This window comes from Hemitrygon akajei, chromosome 7, assembly GCF_048418815.1.
Source record: "Hemitrygon akajei chromosome 7, sHemAka1.3, whole genome shotgun sequence".
NCBI classification, from domain to species: Eukaryota; Metazoa; Chordata; class Chondrichthyes; order Myliobatiformes; family Dasyatidae; genus Hemitrygon; species Hemitrygon akajei.
In genome coordinates, this window is record NC_133130.1 from 182,754,367 (window position 1) to 182,781,071 (window position 26,705).

The 26,705-nt window shown below is 42.6% G+C and overlaps 1 protein-coding gene across 3 annotated transcripts in view; it reads left to right on the top strand.

The window, feature by feature from the left end:
* Positions 1-16,488: 16,488 nt before the first annotated feature.
* Positions 16,489-26,705, top strand: part of st6galnac6 (ST6 (alpha-N-acetyl-neuraminyl-2,3-beta-galactosyl-1,3)-N-acetylgalactosaminide alpha-2,6-sialyltransferase 6) — a 44,716-nt gene continuing 34,499 nt past the window's right edge. For all 3 annotated transcript variants that reach the window (XM_073052835.1, XM_073052832.1, XM_073052831.1), the window contains exon 1: positions 16,489-16,635. The gene's annotated coding sequence lies outside the window, so the exon portion shown is untranslated. The remainder of the gene's footprint in view (positions 16,636-26,705) is intronic.

Here is a 26,705-nt window from a genome sequence, read left to right on the forward strand (position 1 = left end):
ATCAACCAATTCCCCTTTGTCAACTCTGCTTGTTGTTTCTTCAAAGAATTCCAACAGATTTGTCAGGCAAGATTTTTCCTTGAGTAAACCATGCTGATTATGGCCTATTTTATCATGTGAATCCAAGTACACTGAAACCTCATCCTTAACAATTGACTCCAACATCTTCCCAACCACTGAGGTCAGACTAACTGGCCTATTGTTTCCTTTCTTCTGCCTCTCTCCCATCTTGAAGAATGGAGTGACATTAGCAATTTTCCAGTCTTTCAGAACCACTTAAGAATCTAGTGATTATTGAGAGATCATTACAAATGCCTCCACAATCTCCTCAGACCTCTTTGAGAATCCTGGAGTGTACACCATCTGGTCCAGACTTTTCAGTTTCCCAAGAACCTTCTCTCTAGCAATGGAACTTCACACAATTCATGACCCCTGTGCTATGATACCAGCCCCCTCCTTCCTGAGAATCGCAAGATCGCTATTAATTCGGCTCTTGGACCCAGGAAATGAGGGAGAATGCAACGGATTTGACCATTGTTCTTAGAGACACCTGTGTGAATTGTGACTCTATACTACGTGCCAGCTATCAGGGACATGGACACCCTCGGGCAATGTGGGGTGGGGATTGTATCACCCTACCTTGATTGACATCTACAACTCTGCAAGTCAAGATAAAAAGGGGACTGCAGGAGGCAGTACCCTAGCGATGCACCAGAAGGAGACACCATTGCTCATCGCTCCCGTGAGGACGGGAAGCCGTTCGAGAGCCACGTGTGATTCGGTTCCCCTAGCTTGGGAAACGAGTGGCTGATAACCCCAAAAAGGACTTTGAACTGACAACGGGGAACCCACGTTCCCAATTCAACGATTTGGGTCCAAAAGGCTGGCAAGTTTATTTTCTCTCTCCAACACGTGAGACCCAGCAGTCCCCGAAAGGCTAAAAGCCTGCATGAACTTCAGAGACTTTGATATTTCCATCGGACAATAGTTTTACCCCTAGACAAACGATAGAGCTACTTCTTATTGTTGATTATTACTATACCCGCGCTTTAGAGTATTGATGACGTATATTATCTGAATGTTTGTATTAACCTTACTTTTGTGCCCCTTTATAAATAAAAATGTTTAAAAATAGTACCATCAGAATTCAACGGACCTCTCTATCTTTGCTGGTAAGTGACCCAGTTACGGGGTTTTGTAACAACGTGGGGCCTCGTCTCGAGATTTTGATACCAAATTAAGCCAGTGAATTGGGCTTAAGTCCAAACGTGGATCTGGTACGTGGGTAGCCAGACGGGAAACCAGCAAAGATGGACGTGGAGGAATTTATGAAAGACCCAACTCTGGGGGCGCTAGAGACGGCCACCAAATCAGACTTGGTAAATTTGGCAAAGGGGTTAAGCCTCACAGAGGTGAGGTCGTCCATGAAAAAGCGGGAGGTGCGAAGGGTCATAACTCAGTACTACATTGGGAAGAAGGTGTTTACAGCTGAGGATTTGGAAAATATCCCTGAAAAGGTACTAGCGAGTGGGATGAATCAGTTAGAGTTGGAGAAATTAAGGTTGGAACATGAATTTAAAGTAAAGCAGCTGGAAGCAGCTGAGAAGGAGAAAGAATGGGCTGAGAAAGAGAAAGAAAGGGCTGAGAGAGAGAAAGAGAAAGAAAGGGCTGAGAGAGAGAAAGAAAGGGAGCAGGCGTTCCAACTAAAGGAGTTAGAGGTGAAACGGGATCATGAGCTCCAGCTAAAGGGGCTGGAAGCAGCTGAAAAAGAGAAAGAAAGAGCTGAAAAAGAGAAAGAAAGAGTGGAGAAGGAGAAAGAAAGAGCCGAGAAGGAGAGGGAGTATGAGGAGGCAGAGAAACAGAGGAAACATGACTTGGTGATGGAGAAGTTAAGGAAAGAGCGAAGAGATCAAGGGTCAGACCGAGAGGAGCGGTTTAATGTCAGTCGGGAGTTAAGGTTAGTACCTCCGTTCGAGGAGATGGATGTGGATAGTTATTTCTTGCTGTTTGAAAAGGTGGCAGTAAATCAGAAGTGGCCCAAAGAGCAGTGGGTGGCGTTGTTACAAAGTGTGTTAAAAGGGAAGGCACAACGAGGATATGCGGCATTGTTCATCGAGGAGGGGGAAGCGGAGAATTATGCCAAAGTAAAGGAGGCCATTCTCCGGAGTTACGAGCTAGTACCTGAAGCATATAGACAAAGGTTCAGAAATTTACGAAAAGGGTGGAATCAGACATATACCGAGTTTGCCTATGAGAAGGGTGTGCTCTTGGACCGTTGGTGCACCGCGGAACAGGTGGACGAGGATTATGGGCGTATCAGGGAGTTATTTTTTATTGAGGAATTTAAAGGGTGTGTTCCAAAGGAGATTCAGATGTATTTGAATGAGAAGCCGAATAAGTCCATCTCAGAAATTGCTAGGTTCACAGATGAATATGCCCTAACCCACAAGACAAAGTTTTCCTCGCCAAAAGGTACCCCGAGAGACCGTGGGAACGATCGAGAAAGTCCGCCGGCTGAGGCAGAGGTCCCACCGGGAGCTAGTGGTAAGGTTGAGGGGGAAAGGCCAGGCGGCCAGAGATTCCCGGGCTTGACCTATTTTAATTGTGGGAAGGGAGGACACATTGCATCTAGGTGCTTTGCTCCGAGGAAAGAGCTAGAAAAAGGGAAAGCAGTGGTCCCTATCGGGTGTGCAGTGGTAATCAGAAAATCGACAAGAGGGTCCCGGGTAGGCAGAGTGCGAGAGGGGTCTGAGATTTATCTGTCACATGGAACCGTGTCTTTGAGGGAGGGGGACCCACCAATTCCCGTAAGGATTTGGAGAGACACGGGGCGGAGCTATCATTGATTAGCGGTAACGTGTTAAAATTCGGACCTCAGACGGGAGAGGTAGCCCTGAGGGGAATAGGAAAATGGATAGAAATGGTGTCCTTACGTAAGGTCATTTTGGATTGTGAGCTGGTGTATGGATCAGTTGAAATAGGGGTGCCATCAGAATTCCCGAGAACTGACGTGGACGTCCTTCTTGGGAACGATTTAGCAGGGAGTAAGGTTTGGTCAGCCATGACTATGACCCACCAACCGGTGCGTGTCGAGGCCCCGCCCCTAGCTTCTAAGCGCTATCTCGCATGCACGGTCACTCGCAGCCTGTCGAGAGCGGCAGCTGAGAACGGGAGCAGTTTAAAATTGGCCAGTTTTGATTTGGCCAAGATGTCTTTACCGACCCTGTGCCACGAGGGTTTAGAGGGTGGAAAGACAAAGAATAGTAAAGTGAAAGGGGGTAAGGGAGAGGAGATAGATCTTCCCTTAGCGAAGAGAAAGGTCCTAGAGGTAGGAAATAAAGATGAGAAACAGATAAAGCTGTTAAAAGGTCCAGAGTTGGACATGGATGATCTGTCTGGTTTGGCAGACCTGTTTGAAGAAGTTGATAGTTATAAAGGTGTTCCCGATAATGAGATGAGGGCAGTCCTAGATGAAAAGGATGCCATTACCTTGGAGAGGTCTGCTGGGTTGGCAGATGAGGTTGTTTCAGCCCGCGGGGTTGAGTTTACTCCGGAAGGGAGTTGCCCAGAGAGTAGCTGGGAGGAGCAAGGGAATTTGGAATTCGAAAAAGGTACGGGTATTGAAAGCCTGGAAGAGGTCAATGTCCCATTTGAGAGTGTCCAAGACGGGGATGCACGTGGTCCCGAACCTAGTCATGGAGCTCAGAAAAGTTCTGAGGTATCTGATTCAGCTGAACGAGATGGCCGTCCTTTTGGGTCAGATAGACTGGGTTCAGTGAAAACAGGGTTAACCCTGGTAATTGTGGGAAGTAAAGGTTCCCAGGTGTTGGTACTCGAAGGGTGTGGTGGGAATCGGCCGAATTTGAAATGCTGTTTGAACAAAGAGGGATCGCTTGCAGATCTTAAATTGGAAACTAATAGCATGACGGGTCCTGAAGAGAAAACTAGCAACTTGCTTAAAACTAAAGAACTGGGTGGAAATGAACTAGGTCTGGGACCCGGTGTTGATAAGATAACTCCTATGAATGAGGCGGACGGGAGTTTACTCCACCAAACTACTCGAGTTCCTCCCGTAGAAACTCACCGAAAAAAAGGTGACGGTTAATGGGGGCGCCATTTTTAAATAGAAAAACTGGCTGTACGGGATTTTGACAAAGCATGTGAATAACAAAGACAACCCCCTTGGAACCTGCCTGTTAAGTTGAAATCTGATGCTACCAGCCTTTAGTCAGGTACAAGAGAAAAAAAATATTAAAGGAAGTGCCACTGTAATCGTTACTTGTTTGGATGCTGAATTAAATGTATAACTGTATAGCTCTGTAGTGAAAAGAAAAGCTTGTGTATTGTGTTAGATTCTAAAATCCTGTAAGACTCTGTACGAATCCGTTTTTAACCGCTGGTAAAAAACGTTTTTTTTTAGAGGGGAGGTGTTATGATACCAGCCCCCTCCTTCCTGAGAATCGCAAGATTGCTATTAATTCGGCTCTTGGACCCAGGAAATGAGAGAGAATGCAACGGATTTGACCATTGTTCTTAGAGACACCTGTGTGAATTGTGACTCTATACTACGTGCCAGCTATCAGGGACATGGACACCCTCGGGCAATGTGGGGTGGGGATTGTATCACCCTACCTTGATTGACATCTACAACTCTGCAAGTCAAGACAAAAAGGGGACTGCAGGAGGCAGTACCCCAGCGATGCACCAGAAGGAGACACCATCGCTCATCGCTCCCGGGAGGACGGGAAGCTGTTCGGGAGCCACGTGTGGTTCGGTTCCCCTAGCCTGGGGAACGAGTGGCTGATAACCCCAAAAAGGACTTTGAACTGACAACGGGGAACCCACGTTCCCGATTCAACGATTTGAGTCCAAAAGGCTGGCAAGTTTATTTTCTCTCTCCAACACGTGAGACCCAGCGGTCCCCGAAAGGCTAAAAGCCTGCATGAACTTCAGAGACTTTGATATTTCCATCGGACAATAGTTTTACCCCTAGACAAACGATAGAGCTACTTCTTATTGTTGATTACTACTATACCCGCGCTTTAGAGTATTGACGACGTATATTATCTGAATGTTTGTATTAACCTTACTTTTGTGCCCCTTTATAAATAAAAACATTTAAAAATAGTACCATCAGAATTCAACGGACCTCTCTATCTTTGCTGGTAAGTGACCCAGTTACGGGGTTTCGTAACACCTGACACCTGGAACTTCCATCATACTGCTAGTGTCTTCTGCAGTGAAGACTGAACAAAATACTTATTCAGTTCATCTACCAGTTCCTCATCCCTCACTACTACCTCTCCAGCATCGTTTTCCAGTGGTCCGATATCCACTCTTGCTTCTCTTTTTACATTTTATGTATCTGAAGAAACTTTTGGCATCCTCTTTAATATTATTGTCTATCTTTCTTTCATATTCCATTTCTACCTTCTTAATGACTTTTTAGTCACCTTCTATTGGGTTTTAAAAGCTTCCCAATCCTCAACCTTCCCACTAATTTTTGTCCTATTATATGCCCTCTCTTATATGCTCTATTATATGCTTTTATGTTGGTTTTGACTTCTCTTGTTAGCTACGTTTGTGTCATCTTGCTTTTAGAACACTTCTTCCTCTTTGGGATGTATATATCCTGTCGCTTTCGACTTGCTTCCAGAAATTCCAGCCATTGCTGTTCTGCCATTATTCCTGCCAGTGTTCTTTTCCAATCAATCTGGCCAGCTCCTCTCTCATGCCTCTGCAATTCCCTTTACTCCACTGTAATACTGATACATCTGACTTTAGCTTCTCCTTCTCAAATTCAATCATATTATGATCACTTCCCCCAAAGGGTTCTTTTACCTTAACTCTCTAATCAATTCCAGTTTATTGCACAGCATTCAATCCAGACTACCTGACCCTCAACTGGGCTCAACCACGAGCTGCTCTAAAAAGCCATCTCATAGGCATTCCTGAAATTTCCCCTCTTGGAATCCAGCACCAACCTGATTTTCCCAATCTACCTGCATATTGAAATCCCCCATGATCATTGTAACATTGACCTTTTGGCTTGCATTTTCTATCTCCCATTGTAATTTGTAGACCACATCTTTCCTACTGTTTGGGATCTGTGTACAACTGCCATCAGGGTCTTTTACCCTTGCAATTCCTTTATCTATCCACAATGATTCAACACCTTCCAAACCTATGTCACCTCTTTCTCATGATTTAATTTCATTTTTTACCAACAGAGTAATGTCATCCCCTCCGTCTTCCTGCCTGAAATTTCAATACAATGTGTATCCTTGAACATTAAGCTCCGTTAATCTTCTTTCAGCCATGATTCAGTGATGCCTTTAACATCATACATGCCAATATGCAACTGTGCTACAAATTCATCTACCTTATTCCATATACTGCATACATTTAAATATAACACCTTCTGCCTTGTATTCAACCTTTTTGGTTTTGACCACTTTTTACATTGCAACTCATCCTGTTGACTGCAATTCTGCCCTATCAACAGCCCCTCCTCACTGCATATTGCCTCTGTTTGTAAACCAACTACCTCATCATCCATCTTTCCTACAAAAAATTCTCGCCTTGAAATATACACAGCTCAGGACACTGAGTCGCACCTTGTTCAATCTTTTGATTCCTAACTTTGTTTAAGGTCTTACTAATAGCTGGCTTCACTAATAACTCCACTAACTGGTCTGGCACTGGTTCCCATCCCCCTGCAACTCTAGTTTAACCTTGCAGCATTAACAAACCTTCCCACTAGGACAGTGGTTCCCAATCTTTTCTATGCCCCACACCCCTAGGAAATGTTTGATTAATGTTCGCACCCCCTACAAAAGTAATATCACGTTTGAAGATGAAGAAGTCTAATTTCTAATTTTTGAACCACAAATTGAACCACATACAACACTGCGGGTGAACAAATTGAACTTAAAAAAATAAGCTTTTAAGTCAGTGCATAAAATGCAAATATAAATTGAGCAATTAGATTCTAATTTATTCAGAAAAAAATTGTAAACAGTAAAATCAATCCCAATTGTGAACATAAAATTCAATGACTTCTTTGCTTCTGCTTCTCATTCATGATTTTGTCAAAACGTGGAACTTTCTTGCTGACTGCGATCCGCAGGTCTGCCTGTGGATTCAGGCGATTCCGAGACTTGCAAGTCTGGAATCTCCTTTTTCATCAATGCAGAAAATCCAGATTTATTTCCAAGCATTGCAGGTGCCCCGTCAGTGCACACAGAACCAATGACTTTGATATCTAAATCATGTTTGGCAAAAAAGTCTTTCACCAGCTACATCACATCCTTTCCAGTTGTGTTTGTTTTCAGATCTTTACAAAACAAGAAATCTTCCTTCACAGCACCATCATTCAGCTCCGCCATGCTTGTTCTTGAAGTGCTGTTGAAGCTTGGATGGCTTCAGATTTGAATTGGAAAACACAACACTAAAAATAATGCACTGGGGTTTTTGCAAGCCATCATTTCCTGTTGTGCAAGTGAAATCAAAGCACACATAGTCATCATTCCATTTCCTTCTTTTTGATATGATGAAGGGTTAAGGGTAAAGAGAAAAATATGAGCTAATATGAGAAAAACTATCTGACTAAGTCAGGAATGACCGCTTTACTCAACCAGACACGCCTATAGCAAAGTATCGCGAGAAATACGCTTTCGAATATTCTATTACAATATTATCTGCGCTTACGCCAAGATAAATCGACAGGTGGAAATGCTATGGAGACGCGACGCGACTTATTAGGCTACTCTCTACTGAATTTACACACCTATTTCCAATGATTACCGCAGAGATGAACTCCCATCACATGATTCAAAGTCCTCGGTGCTAACCATGATACCTCCTCAACTAACACAATTCAAAATTATCAACGATTCAAGAAAAAAACCTTTTAAGAGAAAAAAAACCTTTGAAATTCAAAAACTTCTTTACTGCATTGAGACAAATATGAATGAATGACTTCAGCTGCTTTTTATCAAAATGCGGCTTTTAAAAATTTTATAATTGAATAATTTACCTACTGTCTGCGGGTTTGGTTTTAACGCGAAGTTGTTAATCGATGGTTGATTAGGGACGTATAAAGATTTTGGCATTATGAGATGATTTTTAATTCTGAGATGTAACCTTCTAGCTAACATTGATGAGACTCCTCAACTCTGATGTGTAACTCCCAGGTAACACTGGTGAGAATCCTCAACGCTGACTCGGGCAGCGGGAGACCGGAGTGTGCTTGAGACAAATGTTGAGTGGGGTAGGACTCCCGGAAGCGACGGCTTACCGGTCGAGTTGTATTCGGCTCTGTGGAACCGGATGGGCCCCAGCCTGCTGGAAGTGTACAATGCTACGCTCCTGGCAGGCAGCATGTCAGAACCCATGCGGAAGGGCATCATCACCCTCATCTACAAGCAGAAGGGGGAGAGGGAAGACATTAGAAATTGGAGGCCCATCTCCCTCCTGAATGTGGACTACACGATCCTGTCCAAGGCTATTGCCAACTGGGTCAAGTCTGCACTGGAGCACGTGATCCATCCGGACCAAACCTGTGCTGTACCGGGCAGGAAGATCTCAGACAGCCTCGCGCTGCTGAGGGACACCATTGCCTACGTGCAGGACAGGGGGGGTGGATGCCTGCCTGGTCAGCTTGGACCAGGAGAAAGCCTTCGACAGGATATCGCACACGTACATGGCAGATGTACTCTCCAAAATGGGATTTGGGGAGGGAATCCGGAGTTGGATCAAACTGCTTTACACGGACATCTGTAGCGCAGTCCAGGTCAATGGGTGGGAAACAGACAGCTTCCCCATCAGGTCTGGAGTCAGGCAGGGCTGCCCTCTCTCCCCTGTCTTGTTCGTGTGCTGCATAGAACCCTTTGCCGAAGCCATCAGGAGGGATGGGGGCATAAGAGGGGTGACGCTGCCAGGCAGCAAAGGGACACAAGTCAAAACCTCCCTGTACATGGACGACGTCACCGTCTTCTGCTCTGATCCGAGGTCAGTTCGCAGGCTGATCGGCATCTGTGAACAGTTCGAGCAGGCGTCGAGAGCCAGGGTCAACCGCACGAAGAGCGAAGCCATGCTCTTCGGCAACTGGCCTGACCGATCCAGCGTCCCTTTCACCATCAGGGCTGATCACCTGAGGGTGTTGGGGATTTGATTCGGAGGGGCGGAGGCGTGCAACAGGAACTGGCAGGAGCGGACTGCCAAGGTGAAACAGAAACTGGGGCTGTGGGGAGGGCGCTCCCTATCGATAGCGGGCAAGAACCTGGTCATCAGGTGTGAGGTGCTCTCAGGGCTGCTGTACTTGGCGCAGGTGTGGCCAGTCCCCCGCTCCTTCAGCTCGGAAATCACCCGAGCTGTCTACAGATTCGTCTGGGGATCTAAGATGGAGTGGGTCAGATGGACCACCATGCACAAGTCCCTGGACAACGGGGGAAAAAACGTCCCCAATGTCGCCCTCACCCTGATGGCCAGCTTTGTGTGTGGCTGCATCAGGCAGTGTGTGGATCCCAGGTACGTGGGCACCAAGTACCACTATGTGCCCAGGTTCTACCTGTCGCCCTGGCTACGAAGGATGGGTCTGGCCCCTTTCCCGCGCAACACCCCTGTCAGCTGGTCGTTGCCGCCATACCTGTCCTTTGTAGAGAAGTTCTTTCAGGTCAACGCCTTTGACCACAGGGCCATCAGGCAGTGGTCAGCACGTAAGGTCCTGCAGGCACTGCAGGAGAAGGACGAGATGGACACAGTGGGGTGGTTTCCTGAGCAGACCGTCCAGTTCATCTGGCAAAATAACTCATCGCCAGACCTCACCAACAGGCACCAGGACCTTGCCTGGCTGGCGGTGAGAGGGGCCCTCCCAGTCTGATCCCTCCTGTACGCCTGGAACATCACCTCCACACCCCTCTGCCCACGGGAGGACTGCAGAGAGGAGGAGTCGGTGACCCACCTTTTTGCACACTGTGGGTTCGCGGAGAAGGTACGGAGGACGATGGAAGGGACATTGTCGAGGTTCATCCCCAGCATCTGCATAACAGAGGACTCTCTGATCTATGGACTATTCCCGGGGACGCACACGGAGACCAACATCTGGTGCTGCTGGCAGATCATCAACTCGGTGAAAGACGCACTTTGGTCGGCCCGAAACTTGATGGTCTTCCAGCGCCTGGAGATGCCAGTGGGGGAATGCTGCCGACTGGCACATTCTCGCCTGCAGGAGCACTCAAACTCGGTGCAGCCACCACAAAGGCCCAGTGGGGAAGGACCACAGTCTAGGGTCCTTCTCCTGTGGGAGTTGAGGGGTGGGTGGCGGGGTGTATACCCCTAAACCACTGTATGTAAATATGGAATAACAGAGTGCCACGTGGGTGGCAAAAGTGTGGGAATGTAAAGACTGTAACGGAAACATTTGTAAAGGACTGAGAGTCATTGAATGGTTTATTGTACCTAAATTTATTTTTGAATAAAGTATATTTTGTTTAAAAAAAACTACCACTTCTCTAGGCACACTGGCAGCTGGCTGAGTGATGACTCGTGACTCGTCACTCAAGAACACAAGCCACTCTTTGTCGCACCCCCTGAAATTCCATCTCGCACCCCAGGTTGGGAACCCCTGCGCTAGCATATTAGTCCCCATCCAGTTCAGGTGCAAACCATTCCTTCTGTACAGGTCCCACCTTCCCTAGAAGAGAGCCCAATAATCCAAAATTATTTTGCCCTCTCTCCTACACCAACTCCTTAGTCACGTATTAAACTGTGTAATTTTCCTAGTTCTGGCCTCATTAGCATGTGGCACAAGTAGCAATCCTGAGGTCACAACCCTGGAGGTCCTGCCCTATAACTTAACACCTAATTTCCTATGCAGAACTTCATCACTCATCCTACCCATGTTATTGATACCTACAGGGACCATGACCCTCCACTTAGGAATGCTAAGGACTTGACCTGAGATGTCCCAGACCCTGGCACCTGGGAGGCAAAATACTATCTGGGACTCTCGCACTCGCCAACAGAATGTCCTGTCTGTTTCCCTAACTAACGAATCACCTGTCACTACAATGAGGTGGCAATTCTGGACCAAATTCGCATCAACGAAGAATGCTCAACAGTTGTGGCAAGGTTTAGACCATAAGACCATAGGAGATGAGTTAGGGCATTTACCCCATCAAGTCCTCTCCACCGTTTCCAGACATGCAAAAACTCATTTCAGGGAGGTAGCACCCCCTTCCCCCACAACCCCATATCCCCCCCCGATCAACCTCCAAGGGTGTAGTGATTACTTTGTTTAGTGATTTTGTCTAATCTGTAAACCAAGTTGGGTATATGCAGAAAATGTGACATTAAAATATGTACTTATATTATCATGGAGTCGTTTTTTCATTCTATTACAACTTTAAGCAAATCACCATCTGCCATATTCTTTGACTCCCATTACTACCTCACCAGCGACATTTTCCAGTGGTCCAGTATCAACTCTCTTTTTATCTCTTTTATTCTTTATATAACTGAAAAATATTTAGAATCCTCCTTTATATTATTGTTATGAATGAGGAACAAATCTAATGGACAAAAGGGTCCAGAATCGCCAATGCCTGCCCCCTCCTTTTGAGAATCGCAAGATCGCTATTATTTCGGGTCTGAGACCCAGGAAATGAGAGATACACATCATGTCAGTAATGAGAGAGAGAGGCGCAGGATCACAGTAAAGGTAGTTGTTATAGACAACGCAGAATACACAACAAGGTGGAATGTCTCCTAACAAAAGCGGAACGGAACCATTGATTACTGCTATTGTCTCTTGGAGAAGGAATTGTGTATTGAGTACTGTACTATTCATGGAAACCCCTCAGGGGACAACCAGAGTGGTCTGGTTGAGGGATTGCATCATCCCAACCTGATTGACATCTGAGACCCCGTGAGTGAGGATAAAAGAGGGGTCTGGGGAACACCCCTCAGACACACCAGGAGAAACGCTAGAAATCCAGTGACAGCGTTTTATAGTGAAAGCCGGTGGGAGCTCGTGTGCATCCTCCCTTGCCTGGGTGGCGGGCTCATCACGGAAGAACGGTTTAGCTAAAGGAGAGGTCATACTTGAACGGCCACAACAACGAGACACCGATGGATTGAAATCATAAAGGAAGGTTGGCAAAAACAATAGCGGTAACTGTTCCCATTCTTCTATCTCTCTCTCTCTCTCTCTCCAACAATTGCAACACAGCGACAAACAACCACCGAGCCTGTGTGAACTGAAACAAACTTTATATTTCCATCGGACAATTCATTATCCCCTAGACAACGATAGAGCTTATTTCTTATTGATGATTATTAAACCTGCACTTTTAGGTTTAGTATTGATGACGTATATTATCTGTATATTTGCATTGATATTATTTTTGTGTATTTTTACTAATAAATGCTGTTAAAAATAGTATCACCAGACTCCAACGGACGCCTCTATCTTTGCTGGTAAGTAACCCAGTTACGGGGTTCATAACATTATCAACTAGCTTGCCTTCATATTTCATCTTTTCCCTTCTTGTAGCTTTTGTAGTTGCTTTTTGTTGGATTTTAAAAGCTTCCCAATCTTCCAACTTCCCACTCACTTTTGCTACCTTATATGCCCTTTCCTTGGCTTTTATGCAGTCCTTAACTTCCCTTGTCAGCCATGGTTCCCTACCCCTGCTGTTTGAGAACTTCTTCCTCTGTGGGACATATCTATCCTGCATCTTGTGAACTATTTCCAGAAACTTCACACACCTCTTCTCTGCTGTCATCCCTGCCACTATCCTCCTCCAATCCACTGGGCAAGCTCCTCTCTCATGCCTGTATAATTCCCTTTATTCCATTGCGATTCTGATACATGTGACTTATGCTTCTCCCTCTCAAACTGCACTATGAATCCAATCATATTATGATCACTGCTTCCTAAGGGTTCCTTTACATTAAGCTCCCTAATAAGATCTGGGTTATTACACAACACCCAATCTAAGTTAGCCTTTCCCCGAGTAGGCTCAAGCACAAGCTGCTCTAAAAAGCCATCTCATAGGTATTCAACAAATTCCCTCTCTTGCTATTTGACGCCAACCTGATTTTCCCAATGTCTTGCATATTGAAGTTCCCCATTACAATTGTGTCATTACCTTACATGCCTTTTCCAGCTCCCTTTGCAATCTCAACCCCACATCTCGGCTACTATTTGGAGGCCAATATATGATTCCCATGATTTTTTTTACCCTTGCAGTTTCTTAACTCCACCCACAAACATTCAACATTCTCTGACCCTATGTCATCTCTTTCTGAAGATGTAATTCCATCTCTTAGCAACACAGCCACACCACCACCTATGCCTTCTTGCCTGTCCTTTCAATACAAAGTAAATTGTTTGAAGTTAAGCTTCCTGTGGCCTTCTTTCAGCCACCACTCAGTGATGCCCACAACATCAACCAATCTCTAATTGTGCCATGAGTTAATCCACTTTATTCTGAATGCTACACGCATTTAAATGCAGCAACTTCAGTCCAACATTCTTCACTCTTTTGAATTTGTGCCTCTGTGGTACAATTTAACTCTTTGCTCTGTCTGCATTCGTACCCAATCATTGGGTTGCCCTTCCTTACGTTCATGTTACACCCATCATCTGTTTGTAAACCTGTTGGCTCATCCTCAGCTTTATCATTCTGGTTCCCATTCCCCTGCCATATTAGTTTAAACCACTAGTAAACCTGCCTGCAAAAATATTGGTCCCCCTCGGATTCAAAAGCAACCCATCCCTTTTGTACAGGTCACACCTGCCCCAGAAGAGGTCCCAATTATCCAGAAATCTGAATCCCTGTCTCTCGCTCCAGCCATGAATTTATCTGCCACCTTATTCTATTCCCATCCTCACTGTCGCGTGGGACAGGCAGCAATCCCAAGATTACCACCTTTGAGTTCCTGCTTCTCAGCTTCCTTCCTAACTCACTGTATTCTGTTTTCAGGATCTCCTCTCTTTTTCCACTTATGTAATTGGTACCAATATGTACCACAACTTCTGGCTGCTCACCCTCCCTTTTCAGGATGTTGTGGAAGCATTCAGAAACATCCCGGACCCTGGCACCGGGGAGGCAAACTACCATCCATGTTTCTTTTTTGCATCCACAGAATCTCCTCCCTGTCCCCCTAACTACAGAGTCCCCTATTGCTGCTAACATCCTCTTCAGTTCCTTTTGAGCCACGAGGCCAGACTCAGTGTCAGAGGCACGACCACTGTTGCTTCCCCAAGGTTCCCCCCCAACAGTACTCAAAATGGAGTATTTATTGTTGATGGTGACAGCCACAGGGGTGCTCTCCACTATCCGACATTCCACTTCCCTCTCCTGACAGTCACCCATTTATCTGCCTCCTGTAGCCTTGGGGTAACTACCTCCCTGTAGCTCCTATCTATCACTTCTTCACTTTCCCTAACAAACCAAAGGTCATTGAACTGTAGCTCCAGTTCCCTAACACGGTCTCTAAGGAGCAGCATCTCAATGCACCTGGTGCAGGTGTTGTCATGGTCCAGTCTGTGAAATCTGCATTCTGGTTCACGGTCCGGTCCATAGTTCTTATTCCAGGTTTTCCGGTTTTCCCTTGTTCTGTTGGGTGCTCTAATTGAGGCACCTGATTCCCATTTTGGGCTGGCTACATAACTAGCTCCTGGATTCAGCTTCATTTGCTGAACTGTTCCTTTACCTTCCCTCTGAAGTCTTTGCCTGTATTGCTGTCATGTTTGACTGCTGGAGTTAGACTGGAGCTTTGCTGTGTCTAGATAAGGAACTGTCTATTGTTGTTTGGAACTGTCTCTGTGTCCATGCCTTTGCTAGGTAGGTCTGGCTGTTTGCTGCTACCTTGTGTTGGGAACTGTCTCTCTGTGTCTGTGTATGAGTCTGGGCCCTATGTCCTGTTCCCTAGGAGGGGTCCTGACTCTGTGTAGAGTCCTGGCCCCAAGTCCTGTTCCTAAGGAGGGGCCCTGGCTCTGTGTTCCATGTCCCTGTGCTCCTGTTCTCTCAAGAGTAAGGCTCTGTGTTCAGGTGTCCCAAGATTGAGTCAAGGCTTTGGGTTCTTGTCCTGTGCAGGAGTTCCATGTCTAGTCTGGCAGCCAAGCCTCAAAGAACCCAAGCCATGTCCAGTCCTGTAGCCTCATCATGTCCTTGCCTAGTTCTGGGGTCCGAGCCCAAGTCAAGTCCCAGGTTCTGGGTCCTTGTCCAGTCTCTGGTTTGGAGTTCATGCCCAGGCTCCTTGTTCCCAGTTCCTTGTCCTGGCCCTGCTTTCCTAGCCAAAATCCTAGCCCAAGTCTGTGTTCCTGTCCCAGCTCCTGGTCTGTGTCCTGTCCTGGCCCTAACTCTAGTCCAGTTCCTAGTACTTTAGTGTCTGTGTCTTGCACTTGGGTCTGTTCTCAGCACTCCTCTCTCCCCCCCCCCCCCCCCCATGACAGATGTGGCCAATGGGGAGGTTGGTAGTCTTCTGGAAATCCCACATCTGATACCCAGAACAGAATACACCCCCTATTCTCTCAAGAGTTAAATAAGAAAGAAATACAATAGAATCAGAGGCCACTCACAAGGCTGGCAATGTGCAAATTATAAACAAATATACAGAGAACACGAGTCTTTGAAAGTGAGTCCATTGTAGAATCAATTCAGAGTTGAGATGACTGAAGGTATTCACTGGGTCAGGAGTATGATGGTTATAGGGCAATAACTGTTTATAAACCTAAGGCTCCTGCACCTCCTTCCCGATGGCAGCAGTGAGAAGACAACATGGCCTGGATGTGGTCCTTGATGATGGATGTTGCTTTCTTATGATAGTGCTCCTTGTAGATGTGCTCAAATGAGGGGAGGGTTTTACCTGCGAGGGTCTGGGCTGTATTCACCACTTGTAGGCCCTGATGCGACCAGTCAGGATGTTCTCCACTCTGCATCTATAAAAGTCGGTCAAAGTTTTTGATGCCATGCCAAATCTATGCAAACTTCTGAAAAAGTAGAGATGCTGTCATGCCTTCTTTGTGGTCCCAGGGCAGATCCTCTGTGATAATGCCAAGGAATGTAAAGTTACCGACTCTCTCCACCTCCGATCCCTTTATTGAGGACTTGACTCATGGACCCCTATAGTCAATAATTAGCTCTTTGATTTTGTTGAGGTTAAAATTAAATGAAGCGCAGATCCTGGAGATCTGAAAATACAGACGGGTCACTGGCTTAAAACGGTAACTTTCTCTCTCTCTGCCAGATGTTGCCGGACAGGCTGAGAATTCTCATGCTTATTTAATAAACGCCAGGACTTGCGTTTTGGAATCTTTATGGTTTCCTTGCCGCCTCTCAATGAACATCTTTCTTGTGATGTGAAATTCGCGGAGAACGCGTAGCGGTGCGGCGGGGAGCAGTTAGGATTATCGCTGTGTGCACCAAGGCGGGCGCGCGCCCGCCTGCCCGCCCCAAGCGCGGTCACGGCAGCGAGGGAAATGCGGCTGTGCGGCGTCGTGACTCGGCTTCTGCGGCCGGGGTCAGGGGAGTCTGTCTGAGCCATTGGCCGGGGGGAGAGCGGTTCCGGGGACCGGCGACACCGCAGCGCGGCTGAGGTGAGCCGCTCGCCGTGGTCGGCAGGGTGAGTAGCCGCTATGGGCGGTTTAGACAGCGGCTCGAACGGTTGTGGCGTGCTGTGCGGTGCTTTTGGAAGGGAGGGCAAGCACTGAGTTGGGATTTCGATCTTCTCAAATGGGAGCCGAGTTGGCAAAAGAAAATTACCTGTAGTCCTTTCCCTCAGGGGTTAATATGGACTAAGTTGTGGTGTGAAACTGGTATTGGTTTTGGTTTACTTGTTCACCTTATTTATTTCCCAGTGTTATTAACTTGGTCCTGAATACTTGCTTCCAAAGAAAATGCTGGTGAGGTTGGTGCCACCATTTGCTTCATTTAGTCTTCCTTCTCTATTTAGTCACTGAGTTTTTTTCCTCTTCTCCACTCTCAGCCCTGATTTATCACTGTTTTCTGATTTAAAATCAAAATACTAGATACACTCAGCAAAGCGGGAAGTATGGAGCAAGAGAAACAGTTAACCTTTCAGGTTCAAGACCTTTTGATCAGAACTTTATCTCAGAATTTTGCACTCTGCTGTTTCAGGATCTTCACCCATTGTTTTCTAGGTTTTCACCCCGGATAGGTTTATTTCGCTTTTTCTCTCCAGGGCTGCTACCTGACTTGCTGAATATTTCCAGTATTTTCTGATTTCATTTCAGATATCTATCACCAACTGTTTCGTTTTCCTCTTCAATTTGAACATGAGTTCAATGTTTTTAAGGTTTTGGGGAAGAATGAGTTAAAGTGTGAACAATGAGGGGGAGGAAGAACTTTCACGTTCAGCCCATAATAAATGGCTTGTGCTTGTAAAATGTAATTCTCCCGTGGGCATCGATTTCTGAGCAACAAACCTCGGCATCATTCTCCCCCCCCCCCCCCCCCCCCAATTTCTCTTGTTCACAAACATGTTTGTTAACTAGTGAAAGATAAAGATTTGTAGAAAATGTTCAAGCTAATTGTCATTCAATGAAATTTTGCATTGAGAGTGCATCACTTCATGCTGTAAAATCTCTCAAACCACCTTGCAGTAAGAAACCTTACAGTGAGACCACAATCGTATTGAACGGTGAGGCAAGATGGAGTGGGCTATTCTCTTGGTATTATTTATGAGCCATGCTGAAGAGGCAGCTGAGTTCAGTGACCACAATTCTATTGGCTTTAAAATAAATACGGTAAGAGGTAGAACGAGTTTACGGCTTTAAAGTACTAAAGTTAAACTGGAGCAGGGCCAATTTTGAGGGCATGAGGCAGGATCTAGCTGGAGCTGACTGGGTGACTCTTTAAAGGCAAAGGAACAATTGGAAAGTGGGAGGCTTTTAAGAGAGTCTTATCAAGAGTCCAGGGACTCTACCTGTTCCATTTAGGGAGAAAGGTAGACATACGAAGTTCAGGAAACCTTGGCTTATGAAAGATATCAAGGGTGTGGTTGGGAACAAGAAGGAAGTGTACATCACATTTAGGCAATTGGGTATGAATGAGTCTGTCAACAAACAAAGAGTTTAAGAACTAGCGTAAGAGGAAACTCTGGAGGGCAAAAAAGAGGCTATTAGATGGATTTGGCAGTCCAGGTTAAAGTTAATCCCTAGTTATGTTAGTAGTAAAAAGATGACTAGGCAGAGACTAGATCCCCTTAAAGGGCATTAGGGTCACCTATTTGTAGAGCTATAGGAAATGGCCAAGCATTTTAATGTGTATTTCTCCTCAGTATTTACTAATGAGAATATCATGAAAGCCAAAGCAATGAGGGTGATAGGTAGTGAGGTCTTGGACCATATGCATATCACAGAAAGCAAATTAAAGCGGGCAAATCCCTAGGGCCTGACCAAATGCAGTTCCAGACCTGTGAGGCCAGGGAAGAAACTGGAGAGGCTCTTGTAGACCATAAAACATTGGAGCAGAATTAGGCCATTTGGCCCATCAAGTCTGCTCCACCATTCAATTGTGGCTGATCCTTTTCTCCCCGGCCTTCTCCCTGTAAACTTAGGTGCTGTGTCCAATCAAGAACTTGGCCTGCATAACCGTCTGTGGCAAAGAATTCCACAGATTCATTGCCCTCTGGCTAAAGGAACTTTTCCTCATCTCTGTTCTAAATGGACATCTCTCAATTCTGAGACTGTGCCCTCTGGTCCTAGACTCCCCCACTATAGCAAACATTCTCTCTACATCCACTCTTTCTAGCCCTTTCAATATTCGATAGATTTCAATGAGATTCTCTCCCCCCACCCACCAGCCATCAAATGCTTCTCATGTGTTAACCTTTTTATCCCTGGAATCATTCTCATGACTTTCCTCTGGGCTATCTCCAATGTCAACAGGCCTTTTCTTAGATAAGGGGCCCAAACTGCTCAATACTCCATGTGCAGTCTGACAAATGCCTTATAAACCCTCAGCATTACATCCTTGCTTTTGTATTCTAGTCCTCTTGAAATGACTGCTAACTGTGCATTTGCCTTCCTTACTACTGACTCAACCTGCAAATTAAACTTTAGGGAATCCTGCACGAGGACTCCCAAGCCCCTCTCCTCAAGTTTTAAGAATTTTCTCCCCATTTACAAAATAGACAACACCTTTATTCCTTCTGCCGAAGTACATGTGCATGAACTTCACTATATTATATCCCGTCTGCCACTTTTTTTGTCCATTTCCTCCAGTCTGTTTCCTCAAAGCAACTTGCCCTTCCACCTACCCCTCTGCAAACTTGGCCACAAAGCCATCATTCCATCATCCAAATCATTGACATACAACATGTAAAGCACTCCCAATATCGAGCCCTGTAGCATACCACTAGTCTCTGGCAGCCACTAGAAAAGGTCCCCTTTATTCCTACTCTTTGCCTCCTGCCAGCCAGCCAATCTTCTATCCATTCTAGTATATTCACTTAATACCATAGGTTCTTAATTTTTTTAAGCAGCGTCATGTGTGGCAGCTTGGCAAAGGCCTTCTGATAATCCAAATAAACAACATCCACTGACTCTCCTTTGTCTGTCCTGTCTGTTATTTCCTCAAAGAATTCTAACAGATTTGTCAGGTAGGATTTCCCCCTTTGGAAAACCATACTGACTTTGGCCTATTTTATATGCAACTCCAAGTACCTTGAAACCTCATCCCAAGTGAGGATGAGGATCTGTTAATAATAATCCCAAATCTTTCTAATTTTTAAAGGTAGTGGTACTAAGATATTCGACCATTCTGAAATTAACAACGTATTTAAAGACTTTTACTTTAAGTTGTATCAGTCTGATTCTTCAGATGATACCTCTATGATTGCTTTTTTCAGTAATATCATCATTCCAACATTGTCTGCTGATAGCCTAATACAGTTAGATCAGCCTATTTCCAATGAAGAAGTGGCTGGGGCTATACGTGCTTTACATTCTGGTAAGACCCCAGGACCTGATGGCTTTCCTGGGGAGTTTTATAAAACTTTCATTACGTTACTTACACCTTATTTATCCTCTGTTTTATCAGAGTCCTTTAAATCAGGTAAACTCCCTCAATCTTTTTATGAAGCTTTTATTTCTCTTATTCTTAAAAAAACTAAAAATCCAGCTGAATGTTCTTCATACAGACCGATTTCTTTATTAAATGTTGATGCAAAAATTTTATCCAAAGTCTTAGCTTGAAGACTTGAAAATATTTTACCATCTATTATATCACATGACCAGACAGGATTGATTAAAAATCATTACTCACATTTTAATATACGTCGGTTATTGAATGTGATATATTCACCATGCAAAAAAATATCAGTGTATATTATCCTTAGATGCAGAAAAAGTCTTCGATAGGATTGAGTGGAATTATCTTTTTAAGACCTTAGAAAAGTTTAATTTTGGGCCTAATTTTATTCTTTGGTTTAAATTAATTTACTTGTCTCCTACCGCTCAGGTTATTACTAACTCTCAAATCTCTAAGCCCTTTAAATTACAGCGGGGAACTAGACAAGGTTGCCCTCTTAGTCCTTTACCTTTTGCTTTAGCTATAGAACCCTTAGCAATAGCATTTTGAGAATCTAAGGACATACTAAGGGAAGGTATGACTCATAAAATTTCATTATATTATACGCTGATGATATTTTACTTTTTATCTCTAACACTGAAACTTCTTTACCTTCGGTTCTTTAATTTCTCAGTTTAGTTTTTTTTCAGGATATAAGCTGAATTTGCATAAAAGTGAGCTATTTCCTTTAAATGACCTATGTCATCAAATGCCAAATTTCCATTCCAAGTTGTTACAAGTCAATTTACATATCTAGGTGTAACAATTACTAAAAACTTCAAGAATTTATTTAAAGAAAACTTAAACCCTTATTGAATTATGTGAAAAAGACACTTTCTAAATGGTCTCCTCTTTCTTTATCCCTAATTGGCTGAATTAATTCGATTAAAATGAAGATTCTTCCTAAATTTTTATATCTTTTTCAGGCTTTACCTATTTTTATTCCTAAGACCTACTTTGATTCTTTAGATTCAATTTTAACATCTTATATTTGGAATAATAAACAAGCTCGTTTAAGTAAAGTTTACCTACAAAGAAATAAAGAGATGGGTGGATTAGCCCTACCCAATTTTAGGTTTTACTATTCAGCTGCCAATATAAGGAATATTACTTTTTGGTCCTATTATATTTATCATAAAGATTGCCCATCATGGGTCTCCTTAGAAGTTAATTCTGTAAAAAAAAATTCCTCTATTGTCTCTCTTCTTGGATCTTACTCTTTCAGCAAATAAAACAACAGATAATGTAATTGTTAAGCAAAGTTTAAGGATCTGGTCTCAATTTAGAAAATTTTTTGGTTTAGCGAATTTTTCATTATCAACTCCCATTCTCCTTAATTTTTTTTTTATCCCTTCCATGACTGACAAAGTCTTTAAGGATTGGGATGAACTAGGTATTAAGTGTTTTTGGGACCTGTTTATCTCAGGATCTCTTGCTTCATTTGACCAATTGTCAACTAAATTTGCACTGCCAAAAACACATTTTTACAGATACCTTCAAATTAGAGATTTCATACGTTCCCAATTAACTACTTTTCCTATAGGTCCTGATAAAAATTTACTGGACGATCTTTTAAATTTAAAACCTTTTGTTAATGGTTCTATTACCGGTATCCATAACTTGTTGATTGATTCTAGACAAGACTTTTTAGATAAAATAAAAAAAGCTTTGGAGGATGACCTAAATTGTCAGATTTCTGATGAAAGATGGAATAAAATTCTTAAATGGGTTAATAAATCATCTTTCTGTACCCGTCATTCTCTTCTACAATTTAAAGTGGTTCATAGAGCTTACATTTCTAAACAGAAGCTGTCCAGTTTTTATCCGAACGTTTCTCCACTTTGTAATAAATGCAACTCTGCTGATGCCTCTTTTAATTCATATGTTTTGGTTTTGCCCTAAAATTGAAAAGTTTTGACGGGAAGTATTCCATACCTTCTCACAACTTTTTAGGGTCCAATTTGACCCAAATCTCCTTACTGCCTTGTTTGGTATTATTGCAAATGAAGATATAACTTTAAATACTCCTAACCTACAGGTTTTAGTTTTTACCTCTCTTTTAGCAAGGAGAGCAATCTTGCTTAAATGGAAGGAGTCTAACCCTCCTACACATCTTCAATGGCTACGTGATATTATGTCTTATTTAAATTTAGAGAAGATCCGCTGCTCAGTCTTAAATTCAAAACAATCTTGTTATGATATCTGGGGACCTTTCCTAAATTACTTTTCCAATTTGTAAAGTTTATCAGTGCACAGACTTTTATGTATATTTCTATCATCTCTTCTTAAGCAAATATGTTTTTTTCTAATTATCCATTATCATCCATCAGCTTTTTTCTTTGGTAGTTGGTAGGGGGTTGATTTTTTTTCATAAAAAATTTCTTTTATGATGTATGACCTATCTTTAAATTTTTGATTACAGAGTGGTATACCTTTATGTGTTATGCTATAACATTTTGATCAATTTTATCACAATATATGAATGTACACAAGTTATGCTGAGATGTATCTATGTGTTGCACTCTGTAAATCTTGTTTTTTTTCTTCTGAATAAAAATATTGTAAAATTTTTTTTAAAAAATTAAAAAATCTCTGCTGGGCTCATTTCACAATCCCAGTGGTGTTCCTGGACCAGGTGAGATTGTCCGAGATCTGCACCCCAAGGAACTTGGTGTTTTCCACTCTTTCCACTGTGGAGCTGCTGATGCTGAGGGGTATGTGCTCAGGCTGAGACCGTCTGAAATTGACGATCATCTCCTTGGTTTTGGTGACATTAAGCATCAAGTTGTTGTCACTGCACCAGCTCTCTAGGCATTTAACCTCCTCCCTGTACATTGTTTCATCATTTTTGCTGATGTGGTATCATCAGCAAATTTAATGATCAGGTTCTCCTTGAATCTGGCTGCACAGTCATGTGTTAGCAGTGTAAACAGCAATGGGCTGAGCACACAGCCTTGTGGGGATCCAGTGCTCAGTGTGATGGAGTCAGAGATGTTCCTGCCAACATGGACTGACTGTGGTCTCTCTGTCAAGAAATCCAGAATCCAGCGACACATGGCAGTGTTAAGGCCAAGCAGTGACAGTTTCTCCACTAGTCTCTGCGGGATGATGGTATTGAACGCTGAACTGAAATCAATGTACAGGATTCTGGCATAAGTGTCTTTGTTGTCCAAGTGAGAGAGAACTGTGTGCAAAGGGACTATTTATGCCAAGTTTGCTTCCAGCTAGCCCTCCTGGTTTTTAAATTCATTGATCATCACTTTACCACTGGCTATTCTTGTTCATATTGCTTTGTCAAAGAACTCAAAAATTGGTTAAACATGATTTTCCTTTTCACAAAAACATTCTGACTTCACCTTGAGTTTTTCCCAAGTTCACTGAGTGCATCTTTAATAATACCTTCTAATGTTTCTCTATCACATCAGCTAATTAGCCTGTTATTCCTTTCTTTCTCAAATGTTAAGAAATTATATTTGCTAGTTTCAAAACTGATGATATATCCCCAAATAGAGACAATTTTGTAAAATTAAAGTCAAACTACTTACCACATGCACCACTTCTATCAAGGCTCTTGGAGGAATTTCCTCAGAACCCAGAGACTTGTCAGCCAACAGTTCTAACAATTTGTAATTAGTTTCAACAATCAGTACTGCTTCTGATGAATGTAATTTTTCTGAGCTCCTCCCTCTTCCAATTCCCATGTATAGCTATTTTTGGGAGTGACTCGTTACCTCTGTATTGATGACAGATGGAAAATATTTATTCATCTGCTATTGTTAATTCTGCAGACTCAATTCCTTAATTACCAATATACTTTTTAAACTCTGTTTTATATTTCTTGCTATCTTCGGTTCCTACTCCAATTTTCCTTCCTTTTACAAAGTTTCAAAGGTTTATTTTATTACCAAAGTATGAATGTAGAATATCACTCTGAGATTTGTCTTCTCCAGATAGCAATAAATTACAGAAAACCGTAATATATCTTTAACTATTTTGGCTAACCACAGATATTGGGTCCTCTCCTTGGAACTTTACTTTCTTGTTGGAATGTACCTATAGTGTGTATTCTGAAAACTCTGTTTAAATGCCTGCCACTGCATCTATAACCCTAATTTAACAGTTCGCTTTAGTTACCTTTGCTTTTAGCTAAGTTTAAAATGTAGCCTTGGACTCGGGCTTCTGGCTGCTAAACTGAATTTAAAATTACAATCTCTGTTCCTGAGCAGCAACATCACAATGAGGTTTTTAATTAGGATGACTTGCTTCTATGCTGATTTTGTTGGTTCCGAGGTTCTTAAAGTGACTGATGTGGAAGCAGGAGATAGTTCTTCAAATGGAGGTTTTTACTGTTTTATTTATTCGCTATCTACATGTCTGTGACTACCTTTTATACGTTACTAAAGGATACTTGATGGATTCTTTTATTAATATACTCAATTTTAATGTGAAAAGTCTAAATAACACTGTTAAATGAAATAAGATTTTCTCTTATATCAGGAAACTTAAAACTCGTATAATCTTTCTCCAAGAAACCTATATTCGTAAAGATGATATTTCACGCTTTTTCAAAGGATGGAAGGGTATACATTTTCACTCACCCTCTCAATCTAGAACAAGAGGCGTCTCTATCCTGTTTGATCAGAATGTATCCTTTACTCAACATAATGTAATTTCTGATACAAATGGGCGCTTTGTTATTGTTTCGGGTAGTCTTGAGAATAAACTAATCGTATTTGTGAATGTATACGCTCCGAATACAGATGACTCCTTGTTCTTTGAACGTCTTTTCTCTTTTCTGCCTGATTTGAATCGGTATTCCTTAGTGATGGGTGGAGATTTTAATTTTTGGCTTAACCCTATATTAGAGCGCTCTTCAAGTAAAACCCCTGTCACTAATAAATCAGTCCTACTTTTTAAATCTTTTCTATTTCAATGTGGTATTCTCGACGTGTGGCGTTTTTTGTACCCCCAAGAAAAGGAATATTCATATTTCTCTCAGGTTCATCATATGTACTCTGAGATTGACTACGTTTTTATAGATAGAAACTTGCTTCCACTGGTACAATCCTGTGATTATAAGGAGATTGCTTTGTCTGATCATGCACCTGTGCTTCTGGCTTTAAGATTACCTGTTTACTCTGTACCAAGTAGAAGTTGGCGTTTTAACTTATCATTGTTATCTGATAAAAATTTTCTAAAGTTTTTGGAAAACCATATTACTTTTTTCTTTAAAGAAAATTTTAAAGGAGATACTGCTGGTACTATAGTTTGGGATACTTTTAAAGCATATATTCATGGAGACATTATCTCTTACTCTACCTATATAAAGAAAAAAGCTCACAAAGAAAGGTCTGACCTAGCAGCGATATTAAAAGATCTTGATTGAAAGTATGCCCTATCTCCAGATCCAAGTGTATATAATAAGCCGATTGAAATCCAATCCAAGTATAATCTTCTGCTGACTTACCCAATTGAACGACAGCTGTTGAGAGATAAAACTCAAGTTTACATTCACAGGGATAGAACAAGTAGTTTATTAGCCAATCGCTTAAAATCTTTTACAGTTAATCGTCAAATCACAAAATTTTTTTCAAAGATAATGGTACTAAGATATTCGACCATTCTGAAATTAACAACGTGTTTAAAGACTTTTACCTTAAGTTGTATCAGTCTGACTCTTCTTCAGATGATACCTATATGAATGCTTTTTTCAGTAATATCAACATTCCGACATTGTCTGCTGATAGCCTAACACAGTTAGATCAGCCTATTTCCAATGAAGAAGTGGCTGAGGCTATACGTGCTTTACATTCTGGTAAGACCCCAGGACCTGATTGCTTTCCTGGGGAGATATATAAAACTTTCACTACGTTACTTACACTTTATTTATCCTCTGTTTTATCAGAGTCCTTTAAATCAGGTAAACTCCCTCAATCTTTTTATGAAGCTTTTATTTCTCTTATTCTTAAAAAAAATAAAAATCCAGCTGAATGTTCTTCATACAGACCAATCTCTTTATTAAATGTTGATGCAAAAATCTTATCCAAAGTCTTAGCTTGAAGACTTGAAAATATTTTACCATCTATTATATCACATGACCAGACAGGATTGATTAAAAATCGTTACTCACATTTTAATATACGTCGGTTATTGAATGTGATATATTCACCATGCAAAAAAATATCAGTGTATATTATCCTTAGATGCAGAAAAAGTCTTCGATAGGATTGAGTGGAATTATCTTTTTAAGACCTTAGAAAAGTTTAATTTTGGGCCTAATTTTATTCTTTGGTTTAAATTAATTTACTTGTCTCCTACCGCTCAGGTTATTACTAACTCTCAAATCTCTAAGCCCTTTAAATTACAGCGGGGAACTAGACAAGGTTGCCCTCTTAGTCCTTTACTTTTTGCTTTAGCTATAGAACCCTTAGCAATAGGATTTTGAGAATCTAAGGACATTTCTGGTATACTAAGGGAAGGTATGACTCATAAAATTTCATTATATGCTGATGATATTTTACTTTTTATCTCTAACACTGAAACTTCTTTATCTTCGGTTCTTTAATTTCCCAGTTTAGTTTTTTTTCCAGGATATAAGCT